This window comes from Armigeres subalbatus, chromosome 2, assembly GCF_024139115.2.
Source record: "Armigeres subalbatus isolate Guangzhou_Male chromosome 2, GZ_Asu_2, whole genome shotgun sequence".
NCBI lineage: Eukaryota > Metazoa > Arthropoda > Insecta > Diptera > Culicidae > Armigeres > Armigeres subalbatus.
The window spans coordinates 337797536-337816727 of record NC_085140.1 but is presented as its reverse complement, the minus strand read 5'-3'; the positions used below and the strand labels follow the sequence as shown (position 1 = coordinate 337816727).

Sequence of the window (19192 nt, the reverse complement as noted above, 5' to 3'; positions counted from 1 at the left end):
TATCATCAAATGACTATTTCATTTTTTCAGTGGGACAAATTGACTCGAGTTTGGATTTTTTCATCAAAGGTAACGTGGGACAATTATGCGTAGAAGGGCAGTGTATACAAGTGCGAAAAAACAGAATCGGATGAGAGCCCTCACAGAAAAATGGTGATTCTCGTTTTGTTTTCGCTCCTTTCGTGTTGGTTACTGCACAGCTGTGTAGAACAAATTGAAATGCATCATCAGAGCCAGCGCTCCCCGCATTTGGAGCTTTCTAAAAGAAATTTATCATGGGGTATAGCATCCCGAATCAGCTCTTTATAGGGCTGTCCAATGAGAGCTTGAAGTAGCTCGAAGTTTCTTGCTGTCCTGCTCATGCCCATTTGTTGACAAAAAAGAATGAGCAGGACGGGAACAACTTCGAGCTACTTCGAGCTGCTCATTGGACAGCACTTCTAGTTGCGAAAAAAGTCTCTCGCGGACCGCGACTCGCGGTATGCTACATATCGTATACGCATACAGAGATGATAAGTGAGAGATTTGTTCTTTCTCTTTAGGATTTAATCCCTGTTCACGGGTGAAAATCGGACTCATCTCTGTGTGATATATTACTTCACTCATTTGAAACATGTTTAGATTTGATATTATTTATAAATTTATAGAATGTACGAAAATATTCAATGATCAATATTCATCCGAATATTGACAGTCCAGAGCCAACTACGAATGTGTCAGGAAGTGAGCTGACAAGTGAAGAATAGTGGACTTCACCAAAAAAACCCAACCTAATGCACCGAGTAGTGATACTGCCTTTCTCGCATTTAGCCAAGACACCAACCTTATATGGTGCTAATATGGTTCGATGTACCATTTATTTTATAACTTTTAAAGGCAACGGTCGATCGTTATCAAATTCAATAGTGATCAACTAGGCTTTGCCCCTATCGAATGAAACTTGTTGCGAGGAAATCGGTTGAGGATTACTATAAGAAAAGTTGTCTAATGTTTTTCTTAGCTTTTGTGCACACACATACACACGGACAGACAGACATGTGCTCAGTTTGTCGAGCTGAGTCGATTGGTATATAACACTATGGGTCTCCGAGGCTTCTATAAAAAGTTCGTTTTCGTAGTGAAATGATAGCCTTTCGGTACAACTTTGTTGTACGAAAAAGGCAAAAATCGATTATCTCACACTCCGGTTCCTACACCTATCTTTTCCCCTTCTTATCGAATGAAAAAAATAAAGAAGTATCAATAAAAACACAATGACCCCGTTGAGCAACTGATTGTATCGTATTCCGACTGAAACAGCAACGCGTAAAGCGTTGCTCGTAGCTAGTAAATTTATATTTTAAGGTCGAAAATTAAAACTCATCAAGTCAAAATCAACAGTTTTAGAAGACAACGCTTTTCGTGAATAAAGGATTTGACAAGGATGTGACAAAGGTACTGTTCCATCATCCATCTCACCAATATCGTCGATTATTTTGCAAACATGCGTGCTCATTGCTGGAAAATCACAAAAATTAAAAGCAATCCAAATTCCTTTTCATTGCTTTGTTTTTGATGGGTTAAACACGGGAGCTTTGAGATGAAGGGCTGAACAGTTCCCCTACCTACTGAAAAAGGAAATGTTTTTTTCATTGCAAATATGCCGTTCTTGATTTATCATGGCCAGCAGCCATATCACCCCAGACAAACAGACATAACACATTGAACATTCACTCATCAAATTCATCGTCGTGCAAACACTAACGACATCTGTTGTTTTCACACAGATAGGCAAATCACGAACCAGATGGCGGTAGGGAGCAAACGTCAAACTTGAGCAAATCCGATGTGCACGCCACGAGTGATCGATTGGCGAACTAATGATTATTTAAACTGACCAGTAAATCAGTGAACGATGAAAATCTCACAAGTGTTATGTCTGTTTGTATGTGATATCACTATCATTTTGAAAGTTTTTTCGACATAAAAATTGATTCCAATCCTTAACTCGTATCGGCCTGAGTGAAGGAAAAAAATTCAAATAGGGGAACCGAACGGTTCGGCACTTAATCCCATAGCTCCTATTTCCACCCCATAAATAACAAAGCAATGAAAAGGAATTTGGTTTGTTTCTTGTTTTTGTGATTTTTTTCACCAGTGAGCACGCATGTTAGCAAAAAGAAGCGACGAGATTGGTGCTGTATTTCTTTGTTTTGCGATGAGATGGAAAACGGAACAGCTCCCTTATCTGCCATTTCGTTATTTTATGTCGTATTGGCCTGGTTTTATCACTGTTCTGCTCGTACGGATCCCAGAATTCAGAATACATGTTCGAACGTGTGGTGTGGTCCTCCTATCTGGAGTTTATTCCGGTTGTTCACTGGGTCAGATGCAATAAAATTGACCACATCTTCCTTCCCAGGCCCTTGAGGCTTATCAATATCGGCCATTTTCGAAATGTCACAAACTGTGGCAACATGGGTATCAAACTTCATCATTTTGCAAGACAAGTGGAATTATGACATCCGGATATGATTCTGGGGACATTGTCCACCCTGGGGTCAGATGCATATCCGGATGTCATGATACCACTTGTCTTGCAAAATGCTGAAGTTTGATACCCATATTGGCATAGTTTGTGTCGTTTAAAAAATGGCTGATTTTGATGCTTCCTCAAGAGCCTCGAAACTGACCCCAGGGTGGCCAATGTCCCCAGAATCATATCCGGATGTCATAATTCCACTTGTCTTGCAAAATACTGAAGTTTGATACCCATATTGCTAATATGGAGCGAAAATATTGAACTGGCCATTTTGGGGCCGGTTCCCAAAGGGTCACTTCAAAGAAACCTGTTGTTGGCCATTTCTATAACAGAGAGGAACAGATGGTTTTGATATACCTAATCCTTATATACAAATCAAGCGAAATGGTATAAATAAAGACGAAATAAACGTCATTTTCTTCGTAGGAAGTGAGAAATAAGAAGTAGGTAAATAAAAAGAAGTAGGAAGAAGTAAGAAATAGTAAAGAATAGAACATAAAGAAAAAATATTATAGAAAGAATGAAGAAGAAAGTAGAAAGAAAAAAGAAATGCTAAAGAATTAGGACAAAAAAAATATACAAAGAAAAGAAGAAGGAGGGGAAAAAGGAAGAGATAGGTATAAAGAAAAAATAAAGAAGGAGGAGAAAAAAAAGAAGAAGTAAGAAAGAAGAAGAAAGGAGGAAGAACAAAAAACAATGAAGAAAGAGGGAACAAGGAAAAAATAAGTAAGCAGAACGAATCATGTAATTTTAGGTGCTGTTACCCTGACAGACTGCCCTTAAATGCATTACTGTCCCATGTAGCTAGGAAATCAAGCGAACACGGGACTGTTATGCATTTATGGGCAGTATGGGAGCGTCACTTTTGACGCAAAATTGGGTCATGCTCAAATTTTACATCACCAGTCTCTTAAAAAAAACATCAGTACGAGAATTGAACACAAGCCCGCGAGCGAAAGCATCGCGGTCTACCACTCAGCAATCTTCGTTTATTAACAAAATGGCGATCGAAGTATAAGAAGAACGGACTTGATGGTCGAATGGCTACCCCTTCTGTTTCATACGCAGGGGGTCGTGGGTTTCCAGGCCTGTACCATTCTCCTACTATAGATCTTTCCCTATATATGGAGTCCATACCGTTTCCATCTTCTACTATACACTTTCAACTAACAAACAATGGAGAATATGTGTAGCCGCCAGACATTCCAAATACTCACGCTCCTCTAATGTGAACGTGTACTATACACACGTGGGAGTGTTGGCTTGACAAATGGATTGCGAGTGATTTTTTTTGGAATCTCGAGCTCATTCAGTAGCCTCTAGGTTGTGAAGGCCGACGGACGTCCTTCGTAGCTTAGTTGGTTGAAGCACCAGTCTAGCGTACTGTAGGGTCGTGGATTCGAGTCCCACCGAAGGGAAAGTGGTTACCTCCAATACAATTTCAAATCATTATCTTCCACATAATGTACATATTCACATATGAGTTATCATAACATTGTAAACTAACATTCTGTTAGAGTCGAGTCAAGTACGAGACACTGAAGACGGCCTTACTTTTGAGGTCGAAATACGTATCTGTCAAGATACAATTAAGTGGTGGAATTCAATGGGATTGTATAAACTCGTCTTATGACAGGTGAAAACATTCCACTAAAAAGCTCAAAATAATTTTCTTATCATTCTGTTAGAATTGGAAATCCTCATCCCCGATAACCGTAAGGACGTAGTCGACGCCGTAATTGACCATTGAAATTGAGGTTGGAAAGCAACTCCCATGCTCTATCTATTAGATTCTTGTGCAATTACAATTGCTCTGGTCAATCCACGGAGCAACAATTTTTTTTTCAATTTATGTGTTTTTTTAATCCACAGATTAGGTTGAACACCATGTAGCAACTACGAATTTTACGGTAATCAAGCTCAAGCTAAAGGTTAAGAATGGCGATCAAAGTATAAGAGGTTACGTGGTTTGTAATCGATAAGTAAAGGTTGATTGTATCTAGTCTTTGACTGCATGAGCGTTAGTAGCGTGGCACCGGGTGCTGTATTTAGATTTTGCGACATGTAATTTTAAATTATATTTAATATTGGAAAATATCCAGTATATGTCATGTGCTTTCGTGTTATTACATTCAATTACGTGGAGAGTGGAGAGTGCAATAGTGGAGAGTGTCATAAGAAATCAATGGAAATCAATCAAGCACCTCTATGGGAACCGAAATTATTTTTACCTTCACTAAAGGAACAGCGGACCCATTAGTAGTGGTGCAAGCAATATTTGGTAGTTGTTGATGTTAAATAACATCAATCACATTTTTGTTAGCAAATTTATTAGTTTATCTATTGGCTAAGATATTAAAGCTGTAAATTTTCCATAATTACAGTTTAAAAAACAAATTCTATTGCGGATCTACTAAAACCTCCACTATTGGTAGCGTTAGCCTATCAGTTCGGAATTTGAGACAAGTTCTCAATGAATAAAATCATTTACTATTGTCAGTGGAAATAAGTAAAATACGATTATCGTGTTATTGTCTGAAAGTTCTTATGCTTTTGTAAGCAAGCAGCCTATTATTATAATTTTTAAATTTATGTGCTATAATAGCATTCGAAGTCAAAAATGTGCTGAAGTACTTTTGGTATTAATCAGAACGATGGTACTTAATTTTGTTAAATTAATAAGCTGATTTTTTCTTCTGTTCATGGTATAAAACATGGTGAGACGTATTCATGTTTCACTGGGATAATGGATTTTCTGCGGAACGGATACCAAAAGCATGTCTGCCAATTTCCGTTTTAGGTATTGCTTCAATTCTGAATAAAAAAAAACAAGCTGAAAGACAACATTCGAAACCATAGTATCGATCGCATCTAATCTTATCTTCCGTTAAATTATTCCACGGCCTTTTCTGAAAAAGAATATCATCCACTCAACAACAACAACCGGCTAAATTGCGGCTCATTTCAAATGCCTTTTCTCCATTCCCGGAAGGCCCCAAAATCTCCATTAACTTGTTTCGCTGTGCCTGATGGGAGTTCTTCCTTCCAACTCCTCCTATTGGATATACATACTATTTTGTTTTCCCGACGGCTTCGACGAGGCACCCCACATTGTTATCGCAAATTGACTTTGATAAATGATAGCACAATTGAAGTAGTATGGCCGCCCGGCGTGCAGAAGTTGCCTAGTGGCAAGCTCTCATTCGATTCGAATGGAAGATAATCTTTCCTAACTGTTAGATAATATCAGGACATACCATGAAACAGTGCACGATTGGGTTGAGACAAATATACAAATTGTTGTGTTATTCAAATCACATTCGAAATTCAAATATTTAAATATTTTGTGCACTATTGTATCTGGGGACGATATAACTAAAATATCATGACATCTTTTATTCCAGAATAAAATTAGATCATTCTCATGGTTTTTATTGCAATGTCATCGGAGCCTAAAACTATTTACTGAGATTTGGCTTTAATAAAAAGTAACTCCTTTCAGATAATTGCTTGAAGCAAGAGGCCAAACATCTCGTATGTTCCATCCGAGAAATCTAAAGTAGTTGGCGACAAGTGGCCTGCACAAAAAAATCAAAATCATTTTCCGGGGCAACGAAATGGAGAGAAATTACGCCATTCAACTACTCCAGTAATTTTAAAAGGCCACTTTGAAAATTTCACTTTTAATTAGCGATAACAATGGCAGCGTCTTTTCGAAGGACCAAGAAAAGAGGCGCAAAGTAACGTCTCCATCCCGGCAGTTCTCTGCTTATGTTGCATTCTGTAGGAAGGGAGTGCTCCGAGGGACGGATGAGACTGCGTCAGCTGCCGTTTGTTGTTTGAGAGTTTCTCGGTTTTGTGGTTTTATGGGTTAATTTCTGGCTGCTGCAGGCGTTGAGTTGTGTAAAGTAGCGAAGTGAATTACTCATTAATTTTCCGCAACAAGGCATGTTCGCCGTCATCCAATTGTGAGTGGCTGGTGGCCATTATGAATGAGCTTAGCTTCTTACGAAGGACTTCAGGGAAGAGAGAATAATGATGTTTGTTGAATGTGCTATTTGAAGTGTTTGGAAATTTTGTAGAAAAGTCAATTCATAACATCCTCGGTTAGCAGGACCACCCCTTTAATATGGTTTATGGTTTTCCAAGAAACATCCAGTTATGCAATCATCGAATTCCCAATAAGTGTGTTCATAAAGTATTCAAGCGTGATACAACATCTTTCGGTCATTATAGCAGTCCTACATTCACTGACTTCGATAAACTTGGCACTTTCCATAATAACTGGCAAACTCCAGTGACCTTTCCGGCTTTTTGACCGGCAACAGAAGGCTGGAAATGGCAATCTGTGCACTAATTAAAAGTTCGGACGAGAAAGTCTTCTGAGCGTATCGATGAAGATGGTCTTTTCGTTCCGGCTCAGCACAAGAAAAAAAGGAATCGCAAAATGAATGAGTTGCTTTTCTCACTGGCCCATAAGATGGCATAGATTCACGGATGACAAACTTTTGCGAGTGTGCAAGATTTTTCAACTGGCCTATTCGAAGTGATAAGAATTTAAACTAGATTGGTACAAAACATTTTTATTTATTGCGGATCTTTTCAAAATTTTCCATTTTGCGGATTCCGCAAAGTTCTTCCGCAGCTGTCAAAGTTCTACCGCCAGCTTAAGAATTTGAAAAACACTGAAACAAAATCATGATATTTGGTGTTGTGATCGTAGAATGCCATGCCAATGCCATAGCTCAGTAAAAGTATGAAGTGGCAATGCGGTAATTTATAAGTTGAATCGTAAAAAGGAAAGTTATCTCTGGAACAGCAATAAACAAATCTCTATGATGATTGCTGATATTGTATCGCTCATAAAAAAAATCTACTCCACCGCTTATTTTAAGTCGCAACGAAAAATATGCGTCAGATATTCGCCTAATAAAAACATACCTCCAGGAAAAGGCTACTTTGATATTTTTGAAAAGTTGGCCGCCACTTGGTGGATTCAGGCGATGAATGCTTTGCTATTTGTACTGCGAATAAATTTTACACATCTATGAGAGCCTTGGGAAATTATCACGAAAGTTGTCATTTTGATGCAAGGCATAATTCATGAAGAAATTCAAGTGGTCTGTCGAAGGTACAACCAAGTGGTGGAATTAATTAAAATTGTACAAACTCGCCTTACGACAATTGACATATTCAAATAACTGTTTTTCGATGGTTCTCCATACATTTTTCCATATAAACTGAGTTTAGCATCGCCTAAACGTTGACCGATTTGACTGAAATTGTGTCCACGATATCAAGGCATCAACTAAAACAGAATAAGATGGCGGCCCGCATCCCGCAAAGTCGTCGTGCCGCGCGAAACAAAATGTGCAGTGATAAGGATGGGAGCATCTTGGCGGACAAACGAGTGGTGATCGAAAGGTGGAAGCAGCACTGCGAGGAATATTTGAATGGCGCTGAGAGTACAGACAGTGAAAGTCAAGGCAGCGGAGGAGATGACTACGTCAGTTCAGCGGACGATGGAAGCCAACTAGCTCCCACCTTGAGGGAAGTTAAGAATGCCATCCAACAGATAAAGACCAATAAAGCAGCTGGTAAGGATGGTATCGGAGCTGAGCTCATCAAGATGGGCCCGGCAAAGCTAGCCACTTGCCTGCACAAACTGATAGTCAGAATCTGGGAAACTGAAAAGCTACAGAAGGAGTGGAAGGAAGGGGTTATATGTCCCATCTACAAGCTGGAGTGTGAGAACTTTCGAGCAATCCCATCCTCAATGCCGCCTACAAAGTGATATCCCAGATCATTTTTCGACGTTTGTCACCATTATTGAATGAGTTCTTAGGAAGTTATCAAGCCAGCTTCGTTGACGGCCGCTCGAAAACGGACCAGATCTTAGCTGTACGGCAAAATCTTCAAAAATGTCGTGAATACCAGGTCCCAACGCACCATCTGTTCATTGATTTCAAGGTAGAATATGGCCGAATAGAGCTATAGAAAATTATGGACGAGAACAGAACAGAACATGGACATTGTCCATGTTCCATGTTCGTAGAGGACTACCGGTCTTATCAGGGTCTTGTACATGATACATTTGGTGCAGTGCCGGACAGCAACCCTGTAAAGATGGTGTTCGCTTCCGATCCAAACCGCGGGCTTTTATGGCAGCCTGTAACCGTGGAGTACCTAAGCGACTTCGAATTGGTTGGTGATGTTGCACTCTTCGGTCAACGGTGCTCTGAGATGCAGAGTAAGCTCAACGACCATGCCGAGCGCTTCTTTTCGACAGGTTTAGTCATCAACGTCAACAAAACCAAATTGTTGGATGTAAACACGGTGACCCCTTCCAGTTCTACAGTAGCCGGGTAATCAGCAGAGAATGTTGAAAACTTTCAATATCTTGGTAGCCAAATGTCATCAGACGGCGGTACCAAGATCGACATAGGCGCACGGATCAAGAAAGCAAGGGCTGCCTCTGCGAGTTCAAGAAATATCTGTACAAATGAACGCACCAACGAATTTTCAACTTTATCATGGCAGCGCAGCCTCAATAAAAATTAAAATAAGTCGGCCCTATGCACCACTAGGGCTGTTCAGGGCCCATAAGTAAGTAAGTAAGTAACCACCGGTTCAGTTCAATCAAAGTTATTTGCCTATGGTCCGATTATTAAAACACCCGTCTTGGACATTCATTTACAATGTTCTGAAAACTCAGATGTGAATATGTACTTTATGTGGAAGATTTTGATTTGAAAAATGTATTGGTTACCATTTTCCCTTCGATAGGACTCGAACCAACGAATTATATGAAAATTACAAAAGCTATAAAAGTTTCTGTCTCGGGCTTACCATCTGAATTCTTCTATGACTTGATTTGATATATTCTATCGTTGAGCTAGATCCAGATTTTTGTTCTGGATTCCATCTGAATTCATCTGACCGTTTCGGTATTTCCATGTGACATTCCTCTGAATACCCGTCGAGAATGAGAATAGGTTTTGAGAAACTCTTTGAATTTTCCGTGGATTTTCAAAAGAAATCTCAGTGAAAAATTAAGAAAAGTTTTCTTGTAAAATAAAAAAATCCAATGAAAATTGTGATAAATTTCTCGTCTAATTTCAAAAGAATTGAAATTAAAAGTACAGTAATAATTTTCGTGGAAATTTATAATATTTGTTTGTGTATTTTTTAATTATAAATTAGGTTCAACACATAGGGTAGAATACGGCATTGGCAGGGTGCGACAGTTGTTGGCACCCTCAACAATATTTGCGTTTTCCAGCAAACATACACTATGTATGAACATAATTTTGATTCAATCACACAATTTCAAGTCTAAGCTTTCATTTGAATAAGTTGTTTGTGTAAAAGTAGCAAGATTTGATGAGTTAATCTCCGAAACAAATTTGCACCTACGAAATCCTTGCCATTATTGCATCGCCAAAGAAAACAGCGCACGAAAAGCAAACTGTTACTTACTTTTTTAGATCGCCTTTTTCTCCTCTTTATTGCGTATGATACGACAAATTAAGTACGTAAACTATTTTTTACATTTTATCACCACTTGATTATCACCACAAAGAGCAAATTTATGCAATATTTGCTCTGTATTTCACTAAATAAAATCAGGACTGTTCGTTTTCTTTGACAGCAGCACACTTCGGAATAGAGCGAGAGAATGTGTTTGTGAGCATATCAAACACACGCTAAAAAGATACCAAGCACAATTCTATGTGATTTGATTTTAGCAAAAATACGAACAAAACATCCGGCGATGGCTTTTTTTTTAAGTTGTAAAATACAAATGCTTCTATTCAGATGTTCACGCAGACCATGAATTATATCAAAAGTGATAGCAACACCGTAGTTTTTTAACTCCTATGTGGCTGACAGGACCGTTTTCCTTTTGCAACATCAATACTTTCCAAGCTCATATAAAAATCATAACCATTCCCGTTCCTACATAGCGCATTTCAACGTCTGTTTTTTGTTGGCCGCATAAGGGTTAAATTTGTTTTACAATGTGATTAAATGCTTTTGCCTATCTGTCTACATGACAGTCAAATTGATGCCAAGGCTAAAAATTCATGTTTTATTTTAAGCCAGTTTTGATAAACAATAAAGTTTGTTCCAAAATTCAGTGAAGCGAGATGAGCGTGCGGCCGATTAATATGAATGAAAAGAAAGAGCATACAAATGTATACCGCAGTTAAACTGTACCTGTGTTTTAGTGTAATTATTCATTATTTTTATCATTCAATTTGGCGAATGTCTTAGACTGCCAAGGGGCCGTACACTTATTACGTAAGCATTTTTTCTGGGTTTTTCCACACCTCCTCCCCCCATGTAAGATTTTTTCCATACAAAAGATTTTTTATTTATATGGAATAGGTATTTTCCCCTATGATTTATAATATGTTTCGTATGGAGAAATAAAGAAAATCCTTCAAAATTTAAACGGGAAATTCATCTTAATCTCCACAAGTTTTTTTTCTAAGTTCTTGCGAGAAAATCTTCTGAGCTCCCATAAAAAATCTTTTTTAATTTTCACAAGAAAATTTTCTCAATTAATTTCCATAGACAATTCTTACGAATGTCGACAAGAAATTGAAATTGTTCTTGGATATTTGGATTTGGATAAATGGATATTTCTCAAAATTTCCACGGTAAATTTCTACAGCAATATCTACTTAATTTCTTCTTGGATTCATTTGGTAATATTTCTAGAAATATCTTTAGACAGGATTTCCCTCAGAATTTCTCTATGAATTTCTCCAAAAAATCGTTCTTAAATTCTTTCTGAAATTCCTTCCAGGAATTTGTCCAGAAGTTTCAGGGAAACTTCAGATTTCTGAAAAATCCTCCAGAAATTCCTTTGCAATTTCATTCAGGAGCTCCTCCGTAAGTTCGTCCAGGAATTCCTGCAAAAGTTCATCCAAGAATTCCTTCAAAAGTTCTCCCCGAAGTTCCTCCAGATATTTTTCCGGTACGAAATCCTTCAGCAATTCTTCCAGGAATTCACCCGGAAGCTTCTCCAGGGATTCCTCCAGAAGTTTCTCCATGAATTCCTTCGGAAGTTTCCCAAAAAAAAATCTGGAAGGTTCTCCAAGAATGCTTTTATACTTATACAAGTATAAGTACTTTATACTTGTAGGAAGAAGTACTTTATACTTATATGAAGTACACTCAGTAATTTCTCTGGTATTTCCTTCAGGATTTCTTTCGGAAGTTTTTTCCCGTTTCTTCTAAATTTTTTTCAGGAATTCCACCGGAAATTCCTTCAGTAATTGCTTAGGAATGGGTCTTCAGTAGCCTTGCGAGTATAGGCGTAGGATTGCTAATCCGAAGTTTGCGAGTTCGATTCTCGGTCCGGCCTAGGATGTTTTCGGGTTGGAAACATTTCTCGGCTCCCTGGGCATAGTGTATACATTGTACTTTCCACACAAGATACATACTCATGCAATGGCGGGCATAGAAAAGCTTTCAATTAATAACTGAGGAAATGCTAATACAATACTTAGTTAATAAGCAGGCCAGGTTCCAGTTGGAATGTAGAGCCATTGAAGAAGAAGAAGAAGAATAATTCCTTAGGAATATCCTTCAGGAATTCAGCAGGAAAATCCCTCCGGAATGCATCTGGAAGTTTCTACAGGAATTCCTTCTTAAATCCATCCAGGAATTCATCCCAAAATTCCTGCTGATATTCCTTTATAAATTTTCCGGAAGTTTCTTCAGAAAATCCTTTGGAAGTTTCTCCAAGTATTTAACGTTCAATTTTGAATTCCTTCAGGGAGTTCTTCTAAAAAGAAACTCGTAAGAATTCCATGTGGAAATTCGGTTGAAAAAATCCGGTAAAATTTTAATAAAAAAAACACTATCTCGTGAATATTTCAAACAATATTCTCTTGAATTCTAATAATTTTTTTTTTGTATTTCTTTATTTATTTGTTAGGCACTCTGTGTTACTTAACCGCTACTGTGCCGAGATCTACTGTGGTATTCTGCTGTACAGAATCCACACAGAGTCTATTATATATAGAGTTACGCAAAGAGTGAACTGTCAAACCGTCTACCTATCGAGCAAAGTAAACAAATGATTGTTGGTAAGGCGGAAGTATTGTTATCGCCTGATGATTATTATGGCGAATTAAAACTCATGAATGGAAATGTATTAGATTTGTTCTAGAAACAGCTTCAAAAAACTTCAATACACCCCCCAATAAAGTTGCAACAAGAAACTCACGTGTTTGCACTCTGTAGGTGACTTTGGTTATCGAATTAAAAAGCTTTAGAAGTGATCACTCCCGTGAAGTCACTTGAAGGGTTGAACAAAAATGAAAGTTTTCAACATAATAACAAGCGCATCATTCAGAATAAGAGTAAGAAGATCCTCTTTGCGCAACTCTATTCCTCGTTTGTCGGGTGAAGATCACTGCGTCCAGATTTTAGGACTATTGTGATATACCCTTTTGCTGTGAAATACGCAAGTTATCTCAGTAACATGTTTGTCACTGAGATACCTTGGTATCGACTGAACTCAAGACCATCTATTATTGATGAATAGAGATCCTGAGTTACAGTATGTGACTCCCCCATTCTGGCGAGACTAGCTTTATGAAGCCAACCACGTCCTTGGGGGATAAGATCCATATGTCAGCAGGCCCTAAAAAGGGCTTGCTGAGAACTTTGCACCTACGTTGGGTGAGTGCACTGCAATAGCAGAGGATGTGTTCTGATGTTTCTCTATCCTCGTCACAGAAGCGGCACTTTGCGGTTCGGATCGCTCCGATCTTGTGTAGATGGTATCTGCAGGGGCAGTGTCCAGTTATTAGACCGGTGTAGATGTTGAGATCCCTTTTGTTGAGACCTAATAGTTGTTGGGTTTTCTTGGGGTTAATCGTTACGAGCCTTTTGGATTGGCTCGTATGGGGAAGTGCATTCCAGTTTGATGTGATTTGACTGACCATATATTTGTTCAGTTCCATTTTTACAGAGCAGTCTGAGATCCCGCAGAAGGGCTCAGGGCCAATGAACCTTTCATTAGATCCATTCCTGGCTAGCTCATCAGCAATCTCGTTTCCCTCTAGACCCGTATGTCCTGGGATCCAATATAGGTAGACTCGATTGCGTATGGATAAGTTTTTCAAAGCCAGAATGCATTCCCACACTAGCTTTGAGTTACAAGTGTAGTTATTAAGCGACTTAAGTGCCGCTTGGCTGTCAGAGAAAATACATATTTTTGCAAATCTATACTTTCTCCTCAGGCATAATAACACGCATTCTAATATTGCATATATTTCCGCCTGAAATACTGTGGGCCACTGTCCTAAGTGGACAGAAATTTTTGTTGTAGGGCCATAGATTCCGGATCCTGTCAGATTATTCATTTTCGAACCATCTGTGAAGAAATTTATAGAGCCTGTTGGAACGTTGGTCCACCTCCTTCCCACTCCTGGCGGGAAGGAATGAACACATCGTAAGGTAAGTCATAATTGACTACCGTTTCCATCCAGTCACTACAAATTCCTATTGCGGGATTTATGGCAAATTCATTTAATATGCTGAGGTGACCCGTAAGGTCTCCTGACAGCAGTGTTTTTGTTCTCTTTAACCTTAGAGCACTTTTTCCGCTTCCAGCTTTATGAATTGATCTAACCGGGGCAGGTGAAGCATTGCGTCTAGGGCCAAAGTGGGTGTACTACGAACTGCACCAGTGATGGCTATGCAAGCGGTGCGTTGGATTTTGTTGAGCTTAGCCCTTGCAGCAGCCTCATTAGTTTTAGGCCACCAGACAAGGGAAGCGTAAGTTGTCCTGGGACGGACAATGGTTTTATATATCCACATGATCATACTTGGTTTTAGGCCCCATCTTTTACCAAGGGTTTTGAACAAACCCAAAGTGTATTGAGACCTTTCTGCACAACTGATTGGAGATGAGAGTTCCAATTAAGCTTTGCGTCGAGTATGACACCTAGATATTTTACTTCACTTGAATAAACTAATTGTGTTTGATTCAAGAAAAGGGGTTTCAGTTGTACCTTTCTCCGTTTGGTGAAAGGGATAATGGAAGTTTTTGTAGGATTTATGCCTAGTTGATACTTTTGACACCAGGAAAAGTGTGATTTAGGGCAGATTGCATTCTTTCCACGATAACACTTTCGAATTTGCCTCGTACAATAATGACAACGTCATCAGCATATCCAACCACTTGAAGCCTCTTCTCTCTAAGCTGTCTAGAAGCTCATCCACCACCAGTGACCACAACAAAGGAGAAAGCACTCCGCCTTGCGGACACCCCCTTGTTGCTTTAACAGTGATGTATGAACCGCTAAGCTCAGAGGAGATTTTCCGATTAGCTAGCATAGCATGTACCCAGGTAACAATGCATGGGTCGAATTTTCTCCTCAACATTGCTGACCCTATAGACGAATAAGAAGCGTTATCGAATGCGCCCTCAATATCAAGAAATGCTACAAGAGCAATTTCTTTTGCATTAAGTGTTTTTTCGATTTTTTGAACTACCGTATGTAGTGCCGAGATCGTAGATTTTCCACTTTGATAAGCGAATTGGTTTTTTGACAAAGGCATTGCTTTCATGAATTTGTGATTTATGTATGTACTCGCATAGTACCTTTTCCATAATTTTGAGCATTACAGAGGATAAACTTATCGGCCTGAATGCTTTGGGGTTGGTTTTATCTCTTTTGCCTGCCTTCGGAATGAAGACAGCCCGGATTTGACGCCAATCGTTAGGTATGTGCCCCAAAATCAGACTCGCCTTAAAAATCTCAACCAAGGGTGGAACCAGTGCTTGCGCAACTCTATATAATAGACTCCATGGGCGTAGCCAGAGGGGGGCAGGGGGGGGCCGTCGCCCCCCCCCTAAATGGTGGAAAGATTAAACGGGTACTGAAATGAATTCGCTTAAACATGTGCACTTTACGATCCAATCATATTCAGAAATAGGTTTTTGAAATTCAAAAGATTCCCAAAAAACTTATAAGGGTATCCAGGAGCCATACTATATGAAATTTCAAAACAACTCGAAACATTTCGGGCTCAAGAATTCTCCTAGAAATCCTTCTAGAAGCTCCCCTGGGAACTTCTAAATTCCGGAAAATTATCCACAAATTCCTCTGAAAATCGTTTGAAAATCCTTCTCCTGTAATTGTAATTTCTCCTTATCTAGAAACCCCCAACTAATTTTGTTTTAGGAAATTCATGTGGAAGTTTCTTGAAGATTTCTTTTCTTCCCTTCAAGTTTTACTTAGGCTATTCTTCCAGGAAAATCTGCGACATTTCCTTTAGCAATGCATTCTATAGTTTCCACTAGAAGTTTCTTCAGTAATTTATGACGGAAATCCTCCGATTTCGCTCCATAATTTCATCTGCTAATCTATAAGAAACTGCTTCGGGCATTTCTCCAGGAACTCTTCCTTAAATTCCTCCGGGATAAAGGTAGCCTCACACTTCGAGAATTTAGTTCGCGGATTTTTCCCCATGTATTTTTGCATATGCGATGTTTTCGGGATTTGGGCACGGAAAATCAAAATCCCGGCCCCATTTAAAATGCACGGGGACCAAAATCCGGCGGAAAATTTTCCCGAGGTGTAAGGTAGCCTTAACTTCCAGGACTTTTTCCGGGAATACCTCTATGAATTCAATAGCGAAATCCTCTAGAATTACATTTTGGAATTCTTTCCGCAATTATTTCAGAATATCCTTCAAGAATTCCTCTAGAAATATCTTTTGGAATTTCTGCAAGAACTCGTCCAAGTATTTCCCCGGAAATTTTTCTCTTCCTTCAGGAATTTCTCCAGATTTTTTTCCGCGGAATTGTTCTAGAATTCTTTCCGGACTTCACTCGGAATTTACTCTAGAATTTCATTCGGAAAGTAATGTTAGAGTTCCTCCAAGATATCTTCCAAGAGTTCTTCCAGGAATTTCTTCAGAACAAACAAAGAACAGCAATTCATCTGGGAATACTTTCTGGATTTCATTTGGTAATTTCTGAATTAATTCCTCCTGGTATTTTTTCGGGAATTCCTTTTGATATTTCTCCAGGAATTCCTTCATGAACTTCTTCAATAATTATTTCAGTACTACCTTGTGAGAATTCCTCTGGAAGTGCTTGTGGGAGTTCCTCCGGGAGCTCCCCCAGGAGTTTTTCCAAAAGTTTCTCTAGTAATCTCTCCAGGAACTTTTCAGGGGATTCTTTGAGGATATTTGGCAGGAATTTCAAGGGAAATGGGATTTCGAAAGTTCCTCTAGAAATTCAAATCCGGGTATTCCATCGGCTGATCCTCTGAAAATTTCTCCGGGAGTTCCACTAGTAGTTCCTCCGGAAATTCATTCAGACTTTCTTTCAGGAGTTCATTAAGGCTTTCTTTGGAAATTTATCTACAAATTCCTTCAGAAGTTCCTCGGAAAATTTCTCTGGGAGCTCCTCCGGGAGGTCCTTTAAGAATTCTTGCAGGAGTTTTTCCTGGAAATCATCCAGAAGTTCTTACGAGAGTTCCTCCAGGATTTCCTCCGGAAATTCTTCCTGTAGTTCTTCAATAAATTCATCTAGAAGTTCCTCTGGCAGTTCTTCCGAAAATTCCTCTGATACTTTCTCCGGGAATTCCTACAGAAATTCCTCTGGGAGTTCCTCCGGAAGTTCCTTCTCAAAGGAACTGCCGGTGAAACTCCCGGAGAAATGCTCATAAAAACTGCTGGTGGATCTCCCGGAGAAATTCACGTAGGAACTGACGGAGGAGCTCCCGTAAGAACTCCCGGAGGAATTTCAGGAGAAACTCCTAGAAGAATTCCTAGAGGACCTCCTGGAGGAACTCCCAGAAAAACTATCGGAAGAACTTCGGGAGGAATTTCCAGCTAATTTTCTGAAGAAAGCCTAAATGATTTCCTGAAAAAAGCCGGAATGATCTCCTGGAAGAGCTACTGGTGGAATACCCGGAGGAATTTCTAAAGAAACTCCCGGGAGATTTTTTAAATGAACCTCCGGAGGAACTGCCAGTAAATCTACCAGAAGACTTCTCGGAAAAAATCTTGGAGAATTCATATTATAGACAAATCTCATCTAGCTGAAACCTTTGTAGGGGTATGTAGCAGGACCATCATCATCATCAGAGGACCTCCCGGAGAATTCCTTGAAGAGCTCCCAGAGAAATTCTCGGAGGAGCTTCTGGAGGGATTTCTGTATAATTCCCGGAGGAAATTCTGGAGAAATTCCCGGAAGAATTTTCAGAGAGCCCCCGTAGGAACTGCCGATAGTACTACTGGAATAATTCTCGGAGGAAATCCTGGAGGAATTCTTGGAGGATCTGCAAGTTGAACTCCTGGAAGAATTCCCGGAGGAATTTTCGAAGGAACTCCTGCAGAATGTCCAGTGGAAATCTTAAAGTTTCCACCGGAATTCTTTCTGGATATCTTTGGGAATTAATCTAGGAACTCCTCCAAAAATTCCATTGTTGATTTTATTTTCGGTATAATTTCTGGAGAAATTCTTTGAAATTTTCACAAGAAATTATTCGAAACCTTCACGGAAAAAAATATGGAATTTACACAGGAAGTTCGAAGATTTTTTGCGGAATTCTCAGGAATGTTTATTGGCAATTCTGCGGAATTTTCACGGAATATTCTTTGAGGATTTCTTGGAGTAAATAATGGTGGAATTTTCGGTCAATTCCCGGCGATATTGATAGTGGAATTCCTGAAGACATTGCCGAAGAAATTGCTGGAGGCATTCCTGAAGAATCCGGGCGTGAATGCGTCACGTTTATTGGCATTACGTTTTAGTACAAAACGCTGACGCGCAACGCGCTGTTGAAATTCAGCCTTTACTGTTGGTTGTGGATTTGGTTTCAAAGTGTTTGGAGCTTAGAAGGAAAAAGTACCAAGCACTAATATTCATGTGTTTTTATAAAACTACCATAAAACAACGATTCAGAAGACCTAAAAAATTTGGCCCCCCCCTAATCGAAATCCTGGCTACGCCCATGATAGACTCTGAATCCACACAGAATCTATTTTTAGATTTCCATTACCATTATAGTTGTCGGTGCCAGTCCATCTCGTCGTGAGTCCATTGTGTCCGTTTGTCCATGTCGTGTGTATCCATTGATCGTTGCATTGTTCGGCTGCCATTTATCCGGCTAACGTTGGAGGAATGTCTCCGAGAAGAACAATTTGTCAGTCGTCATCAGGCAGCCGTGATGGTAAGGCGCGTACCCCAAACGCCACCGTATGGGCTGCGGATCCAGCGACTGACGAGGGTTTGGTGGAGGGGCTGGGAATCGAACCCATGGCCATTCGCTTGTAAGGCGAACGTGTAGCCAACTACGCTACGGGACCTCCTAATAATTCTAACAATTTGAAATAAACAATAAGGATATAGGAGGAATAAGGAGGATGATTGAATTTAGAAACCTATTGGATTTTGTAATATTTCGCCAATAATCATAATTTCAATATTGAAGACATTTGAAGACATTTTTACTCGACTGTGAAGACATTTGAAAAATCACCTGGCAATGCCAGGCTGGCATCCCTGCACCAGAATGAAGCTATAGAGCACTGCACGGGCTGCTTTGTCTCTTTCTCGCTGTAAAGAAATTTGGAAACAACAAGGCCAGTAAATGTCAAAATTTCTTAGGAACGAAAGAGAAAGAG

The 19192-nt window shown here is 39.4% G+C and overlaps 1 protein-coding gene across 4 annotated transcripts in view; it reads right to left on the bottom strand.

Annotated features, from left to right (window-relative positions):
• LOC134212819 (metabotropic glycine receptor) overlaps positions 1 to 19192 on the bottom strand; it is a 282981-nt gene that overhangs the window by 186247 nt on the left and 77542 nt on the right. The gene's annotated exons all lie outside the window — the stretch shown is intronic.